This window comes from Anomaloglossus baeobatrachus, unplaced genomic scaffold (genome assembly GCF_048569485.1).
Source record: "Anomaloglossus baeobatrachus isolate aAnoBae1 unplaced genomic scaffold, aAnoBae1.hap1 Scaffold_352, whole genome shotgun sequence".
Classification (NCBI taxonomy): domain Eukaryota; kingdom Metazoa; phylum Chordata; class Amphibia; order Anura; family Aromobatidae; genus Anomaloglossus; species Anomaloglossus baeobatrachus.
The window spans coordinates 135,596-147,734 of NW_027442881.1; the positions used below are offsets into that span (position 1 = coordinate 135,596).

Sequence of the window (12,139 nt, forward strand, 5' to 3'; positions counted from 1 at the left end):
GTATATCTGCGATCTGCTGTGTGTGTGTGTGTGTGCCTGCGATCTGCTGTGTGTGATCTGCTGTGTATATCTGCGATCTGCTCTGTGTGTGTGTATGTGTGTGTGTGTGTGTGTGCCTGCGATCTGCTGTGTGATCTGCTGTGTATATCTGCGATCTGCTCTGTGTGTGTGTGTGTGTGTGTGTGTGAGTGATCTGCTGTGTGAGTGATCTGCTGTGTGTGTGTGAGTGATCTGCTGTGTGTGTGATCTGCTGTGTGTGCCTGCGATCTGCTGTGTGTGTCAGCGTGTAAGCTAGCAGCAGGGTAGGACGGCGTGTAGTACCGACCGGAGATCACAGGAGGACCTGGCAACCACACAGACGTCCTGGTCTGGTGAGTATGAGTCTCCTGGGAAGTGGGGGGAGGGGGTCTGCTTTTTTGGGGGGTAAACTTACCCCAACCGTGTTTCTCCAAGAATAAGACCTCCTCCAAAAATAAGCCCTAGTGCTTTTTTGGGGGGCAAAAAAAATAAGACCGTGTCTTATTTTTGGAAAAACACGGTAGTTAAAGGGGTGGTTCACCCATTTTTTTTATTTTCTGTATGAGCTATACTTACCTTTCTAGACGTTTTCTCCATTGTCTTCTGTTTCCAGTTCTGGCACTGAGCGGCGCTATCCTGCACGCTCAGTACCGGTAACATGACCCCCTGGAGCTGTGGCCGCCAGCATCCTCTGACGTCCCGGCATTTCCGGGCTCTCAAACAAGACGGGTACGTCAGAGGAGGCTGGCACCGCTCAGATTGAGTGACAGGGCTGTGGGCGGTAACTACCGCACATCACAGCCCAGTATCGAGGGGAGGATCCGGAGGACGTCACTGTGGAGCCGGCGTCCTGCAGATGGTGAGGCACGGGGCGCCAGTGTGGTGTGCAACAGGGGGGGGGGTTCTTCAGCTGAATCCCCCCCTGCACGTAGGTATGTGATCACACTGTCCACCCGCCCGCTCTGCTTCGATGTCAGGAGAGCGGCCGGTGTCGGGCAGTGTGATCATCTGCTCCTCCCAGCAGCACAGCAGGACGCAACAAGACGCTGACAGGCATGTCACCGCTGTGCTCTGCCATCTGTCCTGCTGCATGGAACCAACTGTCTGCACTCTGTCACCTGCACCACAAGTCACAGAGTGGAGACAGTTGGTGACAGAGCACCTCTGCCCCCCCCCGTTCTTTCCCCACTCTCTTCTCTCCCCCTCCCCTCTTCCCCCTCTTCTCTGCCCCCCTCTTATCCCTCTCTCCTCTCCCCTCTCTTTTCCCTCGCTCTCTTCCCCCCCCGCTCTTTCCCTCCCCCCTCGCTCTCTTTTCCTCCCCCCCTCGCTCTCTTTTCCTCCGCCCCTCGCTCTCTTTTCCTCCGCCCCTCGCTCTCTTTTCCTCCGCCCCTCGCTCTCTTTTCCTCCGCCCCTCGCTCTCTTTTCCTCCCCCCCTCGCTCTCTTTTCCTCCGCCCCTCGCTCTCTTTTCCTCCGCCCCTCGCTCTCTTTTCCTCCGCCCCTCGCTCTCTTTTCCTCCGCCCCTCGCTCTCTTTTCCTCCGCCCCTCGCTCTCTTTTCCTCCGCCCCTCGCTCTCTTTTCCTCCGCCCCTCGCTCTCTTTTCCTCCGCCCCTCGCTCTCTTTTCCTCCGCCCCTCGCTCTCTTTTCCTCCGCCCCTCGCTCTCTTTTCCTCCGCCCCTCGCTCTCTTTTCCTCCGCCCCTCGCTCTCTTTTCCTCCGCCCCTCGCTCTCTTTTCCTCCGCCCCTCGCTCTCTTTTCCTCCGCCCCTCGCTCTCTTTTCCTCCGCCCCTCGCTCTCTTTTCCTCCGCCCCTCGCTCTCTTTTCCTCCGCCCCTCGCTCTCTTTTCCTCCGCCCCTCGCTCTCTTTTCCTCCGCCCCTCGCTCTCTTTTCCTCCGCCCCTCGCTCTCTTTTCCTCCGCCCCTCGCTCTCTTTTCCTCCGCCCCTCGCTCTCTTTTCCTCCCCCCGCGCTCTCTTTTCCTCCCTCCGCGCTCTCTTTTCCTCCCTCCGCGCTCTCTTTTCCTCCCCCTCCGCTCTTTTCCTCCCCCCCGCGCTCTTTTCCTCCCCCCGCGCTCTTTTCCTCCCCCCCGCGCTCTTTTCCTCCCCCCCGCGCTCTCTTTTCCTCCCCCCCGCGCTCTCTTTTCCTCCCCCCCGCGCTCTCTTTTCCTCCCCCCCTCGCTCTCTTTTCCTCCCCCCCTCGCTTTTTTTTCCTCCCCCCTCGCTCTCTTTCTTTTCCCTCGCTCTCTCCTGGCATGGTCAGTACAGAAATCTCTCCATCGTGGAGGGGTGAGAGGGAGTAATAAACATGGAGTCCCTACTGTGTCTGTGTATTTATTTCTAATAAAGTATTTTTCTCTGTGTGGTCTTTTTTTTTTTTTTTTATAAACCCTTTATTGGAGATTCTTAATGGCCAGGTCAAACTTGGCCTGACATTAAGAATCTCGGGCTTTATACCATCTGGTAAAACATAGCTGGTATTAACCCCTTATTACCCAGCGTGCCACCAGGGCCACTGGAAGAGTTGGATACAGCGCCAGAAGATGGCGCTTCTATGAAAGCGCCATTTTCTGGGGCGGCTGTGGACTGCAATTCGCAGCGGGGGGCCCAGAAAGTTTGGGCACCCTTCACTGCGGATTCCAATCCCCCCAGCTGCTTAGTTGTACCTGGCTGGACTCAAAAATTTGGCGAAGCCCATGTCATTTTTCTTTTTAATTATTTCATGAAATTCATGAAATAAAAAAAAAAGGGCTTCTCTATATTTTTGGTTTCCAGCCGGGTACAAATAGGCAGCTGGGGGTTGGGGGCAGCCCGTAGCTGCCTGCTGTACCTGGCTAGCATACAAAAATATGGCGAAGCCCACGTAATTTTTTTAAAAAAGTTTTCAGGCAAAAACCTTTATAAAAAAAAATACTTCCCTGGATTTCTATTGCCAGTGAAAGTAACACCAAGCAGCTGGGGTTAGCAGCCAGTAGCTGCTTGGGTTACCCTTAGCAATAGAAAATGCAGCGGAAGCCCACAAACAATGTGATTTTTTGTTTGTTTTGGTTTTTTTTTAGTGAATTTTAAAAAAAAAATCGACATGGGCTTCGCCCATCGAGCACCAGAGCATTTCACTGCTCAATTCATCCCAAGTAATCAGATGACTCCAGTGTCTGCCAATTACTTGTTCTGTGTCTCCCTGCATCCATTGCAGCGTGTACGGGCTGTGAGGTCAGCGGAGTTCAGTCCAGCACTGGAGTCAGCTGATCTGAACTCAGCTGAACTCCAGCCTGCACACGCTGCGATGGATGCAGGGGGACATAGAACAAGTAAGGTCTAAGCCACACGGCGAGAAATACAGTGCGAGTGGAGTGCGATAAAACATCGCATTCCACTCGGACCAATATTAGCCTGTGTGTCAGCACACATGAGCGATTATTTTCTCAGCCCTAAGTGGACCGAGAAAACAATCGCAGCATGCTACAACTGTAATGCAAGACTCTCTCTTTTACCCATTCAAGTGTATGTGGTGAGAGAAAAATCACACTGCACTTGCGGTACATCGGTGGACTACGGAGGAGAGAGGGAGAGAAATCCCTCCCACCCCTCCTCAGTGCTGGCCCACCCCTCGAGTGCCTGTCCGCCCCCGCTGCTGACGTCTGCTCGCACAGTCGGGCCTCAGTCGCAGGGACACACGCATGACACTCAGCTCTGCTGGACTGAGCGTGAGCCGAGTGTAATGCGAGGGGATCGCAGTAATCCCCGTGTGGCCCCAGCCTAATCGGCCGACACTTGAGTCAGCTGATCTGAACTCAGCTGAAGTCCTGTATACACAGCCCGCACACGGTCACATGTGACCGGCAGCAGGCAGCGACTGCTGTTAAGGCTACATTCACATGACCGTTCCGTTTTTGCGGGCCACAAAAAACGGTCCTTTTGTTTCACGGATGCATCCTAGTGGCATCCGTGTGACATCTGCGTGCCTTCCGGGTTTTTTTGCGGACCGCAAAAAACGGAAGCAGCAAGAAAGATAAATAGATGAGTAGATATAGAGATGGATAGATAGATATAGAGATAGAGGGATGGATGAATGAATGAATAGAGGGCTGGATAGATAGATAAGAAAGACATATATAATGTCCTACCTCCCTGCATATTCTAAGCTGGCACCCTTTTGTGACTGTCATGTGGCACTAAGGTGCTTAGTCTTGTATTTAGCCAAAAAATAAATAAATAAAAAAAAAATGACATGCGGTCCCCCTATCTTTTGTAGCCAGCTAGGGTAAAGCAAACTGCTGCAGCCTGCAAACCACAGCTGGCAGCTTCACCTTGGCTGGTAATCCAAAACAGAGGCCCCCCCACACTGTTATTTTAAATTAACTAAATAATTTAAAACAAAAAACACGGGGTCCCCCGAAATTGGATCACCAGCCAAGGTAAAGCGGACAGCTGTGGTCTGGTATTCTCAGACTAGGGAGGATCACCGTTATTGGACACTCCCCAGCCTAAAAATAGCAGGCTGCAGCCGCCCCAGAGGTAGCGCATGCATTAGATGTGCCAGTCCTGGTGCTTCGCGCCAGCTCATCCCGTTGCCCTGGTGCGGTGGCAAATGGGGTAATATATGGGGCTAATACCAGATGTGTAATGTCACCTGGCATCAAGCCCTGGAGTTAGTGATGTCAGGCGTGTATCAGATACCCGACATCACCAACCCAGGCAGTAATAAAAAAAAAAAAAGACAACAAACACATTTTTATTTGAAAAAACAATCCCCAACACAATTCCCTCTTTCACCAATTTATTAGAAAGAAAAACAAATCCAGGTCTGGTGTAATACAAGGGGGTCCCACGATGATCCATACCATAGTCAATGTCCCAGTCAATGAAGAACAGAATGTTCCCTATTTGCTGGGAGAGCCGTGCAGTGACCTGAGCTAACATCAATAGGTCAGCCCAGGTCACTGCAGGGCATGACGAGTGCTGCTATCAGGAGGTTAGCGAGGTATGTTACCTGCGATGATCGCTGAACTCCTGACAGCAGCGCTGTCACCGAGTTCAATGACCGCCGCCTTCACAAACAAAGTATCGCGAGCGGCCCGTGACGTTACCACTAGTCACAGTCTCGGGTCGACAGCGAGAGGTGATGTGACAAGCGGCGGGCATAGAAGGCAGTGACGACCGCTGACGTCAGGAGGGCAGGACTTCATCACCGTAGGTAATGAAATTGCTAACCTCTTGACGGTAGCGCTGGTCATCCCCGCAGCTGCTGACACTGCAGTGCGGGCCGCTGCTTACACTGCTGAGCGGGCAGCCGCGGGGCTGGGGCTGGAGCGGGACACTGACTGCACGGGCACCCAACGGAAGTCACATGGAAGTGCTTCCGTGTTGCTTCCGGGAATTTTGCGGACCCATTGACTTGTATTGAGTCACGGTTCGTTATTACGGAACAGAATAGGACATGTTCCATAATAACGGAGCGGACATACGGCATCCGATGTGGTTTTTTTTGTAGGATCGGATGCACATGGAAGTGCTACCGTGTGCCATCTGATCCTACACAAAAGACATTGAAAAGATGGTCCTGTCTGTGGGGCCGCAAAAAAACAGGAACTGACCAGGACAAACGGAACGGTCATGTGAATGAGCCAACCTGCAGACATTGCAGCGTGTGCGGGCTGTGAGATCAGGAGTCAGCTGACTCCAGCGCCGGCCGATAAATTCTGTGTCCCGCTGCAGAAGCATCCGGTAAAATAACGGTTGCATGCGCTGCACATTTAATCCACAGGATCCGGTCATATGCGGTTTGTGGATGATACGGACGACACACAGACTAGGCAAGAGGGAAAAAAGCAATCTCATCACCCCGGCACATTATTTTCCCCAATTATTTTTTTCACATGTTGCGCCGGCTAATAATCATAATTTCTGTGTACACACACACTCACGCACAAACACTCACACACACAAACACTCACAAACTCACACACACTCACGCACGCACAAACACTCACAAAAACACACACACACAAACACACACACAGACACACACACACACACACACACACACACACTTTCTTCCCCTGGTTGTGTGCAGAGCTGGCAGCTTCGGATGTCTCTGTGTGATTTCTCTCATCCACACAGGGAAGAGGCAGGGAGGAGGGTTTGGGTGGGAGCAGAGTGGGTGTATTAGACACAATGGGTGTGTTAGATAAGCTAGACACCGCCCTAGAGCCACAAAGAATTCTGGGACTTGTAGGAACTGAACACTGGAAGTCAGAGGAGAGATTAACCCCATCAGAGCTGGAGCCAGCAATGAGCATGTGCTGCTAGTGCACAATAAAACCTAATTTTGCTGAAAAAACATAATAGATGTGTTGAGGGGCAGATATTAGCAAGATTTATCAGAAAAAAAAAAACAGTTTTGGTAACTGGACAACTTCTTTAAATAAGCTGTTAACATAGCATACAATTAACATACGATGCAGTTGTATTGAGAATCTAGGGTAAAGCTCACCTGCAGCCACCTCACACAGACAGAATCCTATCTATATAAGCAGGGTAAGGATGGCACTAAGGGGTACTTCTCACATAGCGAGATCGCTGCAGAGTCCCAGGTTTTGTGACGCACCAGTGACCTCATCAGCGATCTCGCTGTGTGTGACACTAAGCAGCGATCTGGCCCCTGCTGTGAAATCACTGGTCGTTACACACTTCTGGTTCATTTTTTGGTCGTCGGGCTCCCGCAGGGCAGCACGCATCAGTGTGTTTGACACCTTACCCAACGACCTCGTTCGCGACTCACGTAGGCGTGCATCTTCGTTGTTTTCCGCGCCCTCTCTGTTCCGATTGGTGATCGCTACTGCGTTCGGATTGGCCACTTCCATCCTCTGTTCTGGCTTGTAGATCGCAGTACATTTCAGAGGGCTGAATTCACTTGTCCCGGACCACGTGTAGCAGCAGATCGTAATACAGTCCATTCTGCATCGGGACTGTAGGATGGACAAGGATGGAGAAGGATGGAAGCGCTATTACGTTGCCTTCTCTAAAGGCAAGACCGCCTAGTCACAACGCGGTTACGACCACCAATCGGAGCAGAGGGGGCGCGGAAAAGACAATGTAGATGCACGCCTATGTTACTAATCAAGATTTGAATCGTGCTATGTGACAGGGTCCCAGCGACTGCCGTATCGTTGCTGCGTCGTTGGGAAGATCTGACTGTTTGACAGCTCACTAGCGACCCTGTAGCGACGTACCAGCGATCCTGACCAGGTCGCATCGTGGTTGGAATCGCTGGTACGTAGTTTAGTGTGACGGTACCCTAAGGTATAGAATTACAACGTATAATGCATCGAATACACAATCTTCTATCTAAGATTCTAACACAATAACACATGTGATTTGCCTCTTACCGGATTACACAAGGCAAGGTGAATGTAGAAATATAGGAGAAATAAGGCAACAGGTCCTTTCCTAACAAATCCAAAGAGAAAAATGGCTGCAAACCTCTCCTCACAGTACAAAGGGGCGTTTCTTTACCCAGAATACACTTATCTTAAAGAGAAACTCAACAATACAAAGGGTAACAACGACCTCTAGGGGTTGTAACAAGAACTACGATGAATGAGATTATTTAACTGCCATACATGGCAGAACAAGCTGACTTCCAGATAATATCGCCTCCAAAAGAGAATTGATCGCTGAGAAATGGACATTCAGCGCATTCAGCTTCAGGCCTCTACTGAATCCTTCTTGAAGGAACTTCAGAACATAGGGAGGTTTCCATTCTGCTCCTGATCTTCCCAAACACCCGGCCTTAAATCTGCTAAATCACCCGACCATAAACTTTATTGATTTTTTTTTTGTAAAAAGGTGGGGGATCAAGTACGACCTCCCTGCAGGAGGAAAGCAGCTGGTCCTATTTGCGATTAGCCCGGCTGGAGTTTTTTTGGGGAGGGAATGAAGTCAACTTTTTTCAGTCAAGTTATAGTTGGATATATTTTACACAGGAATAAATGGTGAGGACAGAAGCTGAGGCCTCTCCTTCGGGGGGGCTCTCAAAATAATTGTTTTCACCACCAGGGGCAGAAAAGCTTGATGACGGTGGTGGCGGAGATGACGGTGGAAGCATTACTTTCTTGGACAGCATACTTTTTGAGAAAAAACCTTAACTTCCAGTAGCTCTGTTCCCCTTAATCTGGAGGATAGGTTTTCTCCTCACTGCTGTTTCTAAAGCTGCCTTAAGAAAATGTCCTATATTCATAGAGCTGTAGATGAGAGTATTTGGCATTCATACATTTATTAATTGCAATAACTGAGGCTCTGAGGTTTCTGGGTTTGCATCACCTCAAAAAATGCAGCTGGGCAAAGTATCACTTCCCTCCAAGAGGAGGAAAACAAATCTACACACCATGTCCCTAAAAAATCCAGCATAGCTAATTGCAAAAAGGACCAGGTTTTTCCTCCTCGCAGGGAGGTGATACTTTGTCCTTAATGCAATTAGCCTGGCTGGAATTTTTGGGGAAGGAATGAGGTACATTTTTTCACTCAAGTTATCGTTGGATACTTTTTGCACAGGAGAAAATCGTGAGGGAAAAAGCTGAAGCCTCTCCCTCAAGGGGCTGCCAAAACAATTGTTTTCACTGCCAGGGGCAAAAGAAATTGGTGGTGGACGAGGCGGAGATGATGGTGGGAAAAGGAGGTCATTAAGGTGGAGGAGGCAATACTGTTTTTCTTAAAAAAAAAAAAAATGGCTTAAGTTTGAGTAGCTCTGTTCCCTTTCATCTGGAGGAAAGTTTTTTCCTTCACTGCTTTCTCTAAAGCTGCCTTTAGCAATTGTCCTTTTTATAGAGCTCTAATTGAGCGTATTGGCATTCATATATTTCTTATTTGCAATAACCGAGGCTCTGATCCTGTAGGAACAGGCACAGGTAGCTTCTATTAGAGCTTTCCTCATGTCTGGTTGCACTTCTGGAAGCTGGCCTCATTATCTGCCAGAGAAACAATAACTGGGAAACCTAATTTGAAAGTCATGGGTGCGGGAGAGAACAGAGGAAGGAAGGAACGAGAGAGACTTGTGTGTCCGTGCTGGTCCATGATAAACCTGAAACAGGTCAACCCCTATTCATAACGACCAATTCAATAAAGATAAAGGGAACCTGTCCTCAGAGATAATGCTATTAACCTGCAGATATGAGGTTAATCTGCGTTTCTCACCGGCCCAATACCTGCAAAACCGCTGCAGGGAGAAAATTAACTTGATTGTCTTCAGCAATATTTGGTTTGATAGACCGCAGTACACTTTTTTCTTTATCTATTCCATCTAAATGTAGAAATTCCCTTTGTGTTGTGGAAAAAAAATCACATTCAGTCTCTTTCATCCTTATAGGAAATCCTTGTGAGAAGAACCGTTTGTCAATAAATTGTAAAAAAGAAAATATCAGGAATCCCTCTAATGGAGAAAACCTCATTACCCTTCATTTACAATCTGGACTTCATGCTACTTCACCATCATATAATCCCCCTACTCATGAGGAACCCTATGCTGAGCAATCTCAGATTGATACTACAATTCCAGGTGACAAAGAGGAGACAATATTTCAGTGTGACAAGCAACTTACTAAAAGCTCAAATTTTGTAACACAAAGAAAGCACAAAGACAAGCCATACTCCTGTTCAGAATGTGGGAAATGCTTTACAAATAATTCAGAATTTGCTAGACATGAGAGAATTCACACAAGAGAAAAGCCATTTTTGTGTTCACTATGTGGGAAATCCTTCACAGATAAAGAGATTCTTGCTAGACATCAGAGAATTCATACAGAAGAGAAGCAGTATTCATGTCCAGAATGTGGTAAACATTTTAGAAAAAAATCATATCTTAATAAACATCAAATAATTCACACAGGGGAGAAACTATTTTCATGTTTGCAATGTGGAAGGTGCTTTCAAAACAAATATAATCTTCTTACACATCAGAGAAATCACACAGGAGAAAAGCCGTATTCATGTTCACAATGTGAGAAATGCTTTACAAATAAATCAAATCTTGTGATACACAAACGAATGCATACAGGAGAGAGGCCATTTTCCTGTTCAGACTGTGGGAAATCTTTTACAAGTAAATCAGGTCTTGTGACACACGAGAGAAGTCACACAGGAGAGAAGCCGTATTCATGTTCAGAATGTGGGAAATCTTTTATACATAAATCAAGTCTTGTGACACATGAGAGAACTCACACAGGAGAGCAGCTGTATTCATGTTCAGAATGTGGGAAATGCTTTACATATAAATCAGTGCTTGTGGCACACGTAAGAAATCACACAGGAGAGAAGCCGTATTCATGTTCAGAGTGTGGGAAATATTTTATACATAAATCACTTCTTAATAAACATCAAAGCATTCACACAGGGGAGAAACTATTTTCATGTTTGCAATGTGGAAGGGGCTTTCAAAATAAATATAGTCTTCTTACACATCAAAGAATTCACACAGGAGAAAAGCCATATTCATGTTCAGAATGTGAGAAATGCTTTGCAAATAAATCAAATTTTGTGAAACACAAGCGAATTCACACAGGAGAGAAGCCGTATTCATGTTCAGAATGTGGGAAATCTTTTACAAGTAAATCAGGTCTTGTGACACACGAGAAGAGTCACACAGGAGAGAAGCCATATTCATGTTCAGAATGTGGGAAATCTTTTACAAGTAAATTAGGTCTTGTGACACACCAAAGAAGTCACACAGGAGAGAAGCCATTTTCATGTTCAGAATGTGGGAAATCTTTTATACGTAAATCAAGTCTTGTGACACACGAGAGAAGTCACACAGGAGAGAAGCCATATTCATGTTCAGAATGTGGGAACTCTTTTACAAGTAAATTAGGTCTTGTAAAACATCAAAGAAGTCACACCAGAGAGAAGCCATAGTCATTTTTAGAATGTGGGAAACGTTTTATAAATAAATCAATCCTTATGCAACATAAGAGAAGTCACATAGAAGAAAAGCCGTAATTATGTTCACAATGTGAGAAATGCTTTACAGAGAAATCAAGTCTTGTGAGACATGAGAAGACACACAGGAGAGATTAATGTTCAGAATGGGGGAAATCTTTTATACAGTGCCTTGCGAAAGTATTCGGCTCCCTTGATTTTTTTCAGCCTTTTCCCACATTTTAGGATTCAAACATAAAGATAAAAATTTAACTTTTATGGTGAAGAATCAACAACAAGTGGACACAATTGTGAAGTAGAACGAAATGTATTGCTTATTTTAAAGTTTTTAAAAAAATAAACTGTAAATTGGAACATGCAATATTATTCATTCCCTTTAAGTTAATACTTTGTAGCGCCACCTTTTGCTGTGATTACAGCACAAGTCTCTTAGGGTATGTGTCTATCAGTTTTGCACATGGAGAGACTGAAATTCTTGCCCATTATTCCTTTGTAAACAGCTGGAGCTGAGTGAGGTTGGATGGAGAGCGTTTGTGTTCAGCAGTTTTCAGCTCTTTCCACAGATTCTCAATTGGGTTCAGGTCTGGACTGTGACTTGGCCATTCTAACACCTGGATACGTTTATTTGTGAACCATTCCATTGTAGATTTTGCTTTATGTTTGGGATCATTGTCTTATTGGAAGACAAATCTCCGTCCCAGTCTCAGGTCTTTTGCAGACTCCAACAGGTTTTCTTCAAGAATGGTCCTCTATTTGGCTCCATCCATCTTCCCATCAATTTTAACCATCTTCCCTGTCCCTGCTGAAGAAAAGCAGGCCCAAACCATGATGCTGCTGCCACCACCATGTTTGACAGTGGGGATGATGTGTTCAGAGTGATGAGCTGTGTTGCTTTTACACCAAGCATATCGTTTGGCATTGTGCCCAAAAAGTTCGATTGTGGTTTTATTTGAGCAGAGCACCTTCTTCCACATGTTTGGTGTCTCCAGGTGGCTTGTGGCAAACTTTAAACAACACTTTTTATGGATATCTTTGAGAAATGGCTTTCTCATTGCCATTCTTCCATAAAAAATCAGATTTATGCAGTGTACGACTGATTGTTGTGCTATGGACAGACTCTCCCACCTCAGCTGTAGATCTCTGCAATTCATCCAGAGGGATCATGGGCCTCTTGGCTGCATCTCTGATCAGTCTTCTC

At 47.0% G+C, this 12,139-nt stretch overlaps 1 pseudogene; it reads left to right on the forward strand.

Moving 5' to 3' along the window:
- Positions 1-11,195, forward strand: part of LOC142272600 (uncharacterized) — a 140,505-nt pseudogene extending 129,310 nt beyond the window's left edge.
- Positions 11,196-12,139: the final 944 nt, after the last annotated feature.